Source organism: Octopus sinensis, linkage group LG3, assembly GCF_006345805.1.
Source record: "Octopus sinensis linkage group LG3, ASM634580v1, whole genome shotgun sequence".
Taxonomy (NCBI): domain Eukaryota; kingdom Metazoa; phylum Mollusca; class Cephalopoda; order Octopoda; family Octopodidae; genus Octopus; species Octopus sinensis.
The window spans coordinates 17,071,833-17,077,491 of NC_042999.1; the positions used below are offsets into that span (position 1 = coordinate 17,071,833).

A 5,659-nucleotide genomic window follows, 5' to 3' on the forward strand; every position below is an offset into this window, starting at 1 on the left:
TAACAATTTCGCTGTTCATTTGCTATTAAATGGAACGGTTGTATTTGTCTATGCTATCAGTTGATAGATAGTGACATAGCTATAGTGAGCAGTATCGATTGCACACATAACTGTAGAAGTGCGCATAAAATGTTCTTTTTATTAAACCGTCAAGACAGCCGCAAAACATTTACATGCTTTTATGAACGAGTCAAACCTCAGAGGTGAATACACCTGTCAACAAATATTAACCAAATCTGTCACTTTTGAAACGTGACATCATCATCATTATTTATTTTATCACTAAATATACTTCTAACTGAATGTGTCTGTCTGCTTCTTCTGTCTAAATTATTTTCATTAAAGTCTTTTTGATATTTATACATCCTCTAAGAAGAATTAATCATATAAATAAAAGAACTCATTGAAGGTGGAAACGTAACTAGAGTAGAATGAGAAACTGCCCCCAGCTAAAGTTAGTTTGAAATTGTTTGAAATTAAATGAATTCATATACTTCTTAAAATATTTCTCTTATTATCTATAATCTGTAAGCGTCAATGTGTGTCTGTTTTGAAACAACGTTGGCACTTGTCATCGAATCTTCACTAAATTTCTCCCAGAAACTAAGATGTTTTGAATAATGCTGGTTTATATAAATCATGGATAAAATAAATGAAAGTTTACTTGCAGTAATAGTTGAGTAGAAGTCTCAGTTTGAGATAATGAAATATTACAAGTTTGTTGCGTTAGTCTAACAGTTCAACCCTGAACCTAACCCCAGATTACTCCAATCGTCCTTTAAAATCTTTAACGTGCAAGTGGAACTGCAGGATTGCCTGCAGGAGGCATATGGCCTGGACGGAGAGGAAGGATAAGTGGCCTTAGTGCCGCATACTTTTTATTGCTTGTAAGATGCTCAGCGCTTCAATTTGTAGGGACGATTACGTCCCTCTTTTTGAACTGAAGTAAGTGGTTTGATACCTCATTTTTTGTTGTTTTAAATAAAAAAAGAGAACAATCTGCTCGAGAACGCAACAATTGGCGGGCGTTATGTGCTTCTCCCACCAAACATTTCTTTCATTCCATAATCATCGTGTCCTTGTCTAGCCTGCAGCTTCTTCCTCAATGTAAAGGCTTTTATAACCAATTAAATGAAATAGAGTAGCTTGCTTACCATCCACTTGGTCCCGGGTTCATTCTCACTGCGTGGCACTTTGAACAAGCGTCTTCTACCATAGCCTCGGGCCGACCAAAGCCTTGTAAGTGGGTTTGGTAGACAAAAACTAGAAAAAGCTCGTCGTGTATATATACATATATATATATATATATATATATATATATATATATATATATATATATATATATATATATATATATATATATATATATATATGTATGAGTAACGCCGGCGATTTTTTTTCTCTGTCTTCCCTTCTCGGGATCTTTCCTTCTCCTATGTTTCCGACGAAGAGCTCCGCTCGAAACGTTAAACCCTCCTTCTTCTCTTCTTTCCTGAGTGACCAATAATACTTTATTTGTTCCACGTCCTCACGTTGCTGTGTTTTTTGGGTTTTTTTGTGTTTTCTTGTTTGGATTAACTTTATGTATATATATATATATATATGTGTGTGTGTGTGTGTGTGTGTGTGTGTGTGTGCATGTTCGTGTGTCTGTGTTTGTCGCCCCACCATTGCTTGACAACCGATATTGGTGTGATTAGGTTTCCGTACATTAGCGGTTCCACAAGAGTCCGATAGAATAAGTGCTAGGCTTATAAAGAATGAGTCCTGGGGTTCGATTTGTTCGACGAAAATGCAGGTTCTCCAGCGTGGCCACAGTCAATTGACTGTAACAAATGAAAGAATAAAAGAAAAATGTATATATATATATATACATACACTCACTCACATACTCACACACACATATATTTACATGTATATGTATATGACTGTCTTTGTGTGCATGGACACTGTTTTATTTACGTATAAGTTGTATTTTCACTTAGGGTGAAGAGTTTAACATTAAGCCTCTGGACTGAGCATACAAAACATTTTATAAACTTAATGATTAGGAAAGATTCATTTACTGAAAGTAATTGCTCTTGTGGAAGTTTCACCTATTCCAATCCTATCCTATCCCCTGACCGTGTGGTCATTGGAGAATTCGTTGAAGACGCCGCAACAGATTATTCCAGCTCTCTCGGTCTTCTACATAGTTGATGCCGAGCCACACTTTGATTCTACAACCTCATCGTATTCTTTGGCCAGCCAAATGCTACCATGCATTGTACCATGCAGGATTGTATTTGCGCGGCCAGAGCTCTGAACCAGGCTCACAAAGTACAAAATGTTTCCTAGACTTGCATTTGATATTCTCGATTGCACCTCATAAGATCCCACAGGTAACACAACCTTAACATCAGTGTCTTGCTCTCTTGAAATTTCAAACATACCTTCACAGTTATACCAAAGGACATATTTGCTGGTTGGTTTAGAGCATGCTTCAAAGGACCTTATGTTCGAAGTCAAAGGTTTGTGGGGAGTGCAATATTTATCATTCTATTACGAGAAATCCACTTAACACGAGAAATCTACTTATTTTCTTAATAGACAATATTCAGCAGTTCACATTGTTTGTGTGATAAAGCGCAGCTGCTCAATAATTGTGAGAATAGAGAAGGGAAATACGTATATAAAAAAAAACAGAAGGAGAACTAAAAAAATATAACAGAACAAGAAACAAACAATTCAACATGAATTTGGAAATAATTACCAACGTAGCTAAAAAAATACTGTAGAAAATTTAAGATATATTCTATCACAGAAATATAACTGCGAATGATGTATATATACATACATACACACATACACATACACATACACACACACACACACACACATACACACACACACACACATATATATTATAATTATAAGGGAATATTACTTCCGAGTACACAGAAAAAAAACATTCAAATTAGATGTACTAAAATGGACATCTCTCAATGTTTAATTCGTATATGTAAAAGTAATTTTAGAGACAGAACCACCTTCGGTGTTGATTGAATTGAAGGTGATTCTGTCTCTAAAATTACTTATATATATATATATATATATATATATATATATATATATATATATATATATATGGAGAGAGAGAGAGAGAGAAACGAGTGAGAGGACAATCTAAGCAAGATTTTGTTAAGGTCATTCTGTTAAGAAATTATAACCACCACTGATTTTTTGCTACAATATTTCGTATAAAGACGTCAGATGTAGACAATGAGATTTAAGATAAAAAGGGCTAATGCGTGTTGTACCTATGTATGTACGAATTCTGTATGCAGAATCGCGTGTATATGGCAGCTATAGTAACGTTCAATCCTGTCGCCACCGTTGTTCTCATCTTCACCGATATAAGTTACCCTCTCTCTGTTACTACCTTTCCATCAGACTAATACTTCATCACAGTTGATGTATCATTTTAGGTCACGGGTCTTTGGTTTGCAATGACACTACTCCGTCATTTTTTTACATCTGCAAGGTTTGAAATTAAAACGTTAGGAACTGAAGTGATTCATCATTATGTATTCATATGCTTGATGCTCCAAAATTTTAGCCAGTTTAGCGCTAAACTAACGACGGTGCTAAATGTAAGGGCGCACGTAAAGATAATTTTACACCAGCCTGAAATATTAGCATTAGAATTATCTTTGTAACAGAGATTGTGATATGATTACTCGTAGTTTTTAGGATGTTGCTTCGATCACGCATATAAGATATATGAGTTTGGTAGATGAAACCACGAACGTATCATACGTATAGAGGTTACACATTTCCTTTCATTTGCCATGGATCATATTCTGTTTAATAAATTTGAATTGAAGTGTCTGTTATATTTCCAGACTTTGTATTAAACTTACCTTAATTGCGAGAGATACATTCTTTTATTTCTTATATAATATAAACACTCTTCGTATGAAATTATATTATTTCATATTAACAAATATTTCTTAATTAAAGATTTTTTTCCGCTCAGAAAACGACACATTTTCTTGACATTAAATCTATTCTTGGAAATATCGATGACGAAGTAAACGTCAGCTCTTGAAACAACAAATTTTGAAGACATTGTAAACTGAATGGCTAATTGCAAATCTTATAAAGCTAATGAGATCTAAACATATGAAACGTTTATTAAATCACAGTTTCTGTGCAATTCGAATCCCTTCAATCGGACCACAAGATTATGATAGTATGCTCCAGATCTAAGCACAATTCAAGTTTGAAATTCTGAGTAATGATCTCCAACTAAACAACATTTACCAAGTAGTTCTCCAAAGGCGGTATCTCATGAAACATAGGGCGGCGAGTTGGCAGAAACGTTAGCGCGCCGGGCAGAATGCTTAGCCGTATTACGTCTGCTGTTACATTCTGAGTTCAAATTCCGCCGATGTCGACTTTGCTTTTCATCCTTTCGGGGTCGAAAAAATAAATAACCAGTTACGCACTTGGGTCGATATAATCGACTTAATCCGTTTGTCTGTCCTTGTTTGTCCTCTCTGTGTTTAGCCCCTTGTGGGTAGTAAAGAAATAGTTATTTCGTCTGCCGTTATGTTCTGAGTTCAAATTCCGCCGAGGTCGACTTTGCCTTTCATCCTTTCGGGGTCGATAAATTAAGTACCATTTACGCACTAGGGTCGATATAATCGACTTAATCTGTTTGTCTGTCCTCGTTTGTCCCCTCTATGTTTAGCCCCTTGTGGGTAGTAAAGAAATAGGTACCTCATGAAACAGATTAGTCCGCTGTGTGAATAGTCCCTGATATGTGAGATTCGTAATAACTCCCCTAGTTTCGTATCACCTCTCTCACTGGACTTGATTCTTTTGCTATCATCTCAGTAACTAGGTACCATCTAATAGCTTCAAATTCTGGATAGTCTGCTACACGACATGCTCTGTGTATAACTGTGTTGCCTCCTATATATGTTTATTATAGTGCAAGCATTGTAACATTTTTAAGATGTTTAAGATTGAAATTATTTATTGTAAATCTTACCACGCAACATATTTTCTATTCAGTTAATCAGTGTTGTGATTCTTCAAACAATAAACTACAAATAATCGAATTGCTAGTGATTTCCTTTGATGGAAACTGGTTCATGCTGACGAAAACTGGTTCTGACGGAAACTGGTTCAACGTGATATGGCTGTAAGCCATATCACGTTGAAAGCGCGGGTTCTCGTCCGATCACCGAAGTTAAGCAACGCCAAGCCTAGTTAGTACTTAGATGGGTGACCGCTTGGGAAACCAAGTTGCTGTAAGCGTAAAAGTTGGCGAACGGCAGAAACGTTAGCACGCCGGGCGAAATCCTTAGCGGTATTTCGTCTGTCTTTACGTTCTGAGTTCAAATTCCGCCGAGGTCGACTTTGTCTTTCATCCTTTCGGGGTCAATAAATTAAGAACCAGTTACGCACTGGGGTTGATGCAATCGACTTAATCTCTTTGTCAGTCCTTGTTTGTCCCCTCTATGTTTAGCCCCTTGTGGGCAATACAGAAATAGGAAACTGGTTCATGTCCTTATATGTCAAGTACTGAATTACGTTACCACAAAAAATTTGTAAATGTAAATATCAACATGACCCATGTTACTAAAAGTTTGGGCGAGACTGTGCGAAT

The 5,659-nt window shown here is 36.2% G+C and overlaps 1 pseudogene; it reads left to right on the plus strand.

Annotated features, from left to right (window-relative positions):
- Window positions 1-5,188: 5,188 nt before the first annotated feature.
- Window positions 5,189-5,307, plus strand: LOC115210097 (annotated as a pseudogene).
- The last annotated feature ends 352 nt before the right edge of the window (window positions 5,308-5,659 follow it).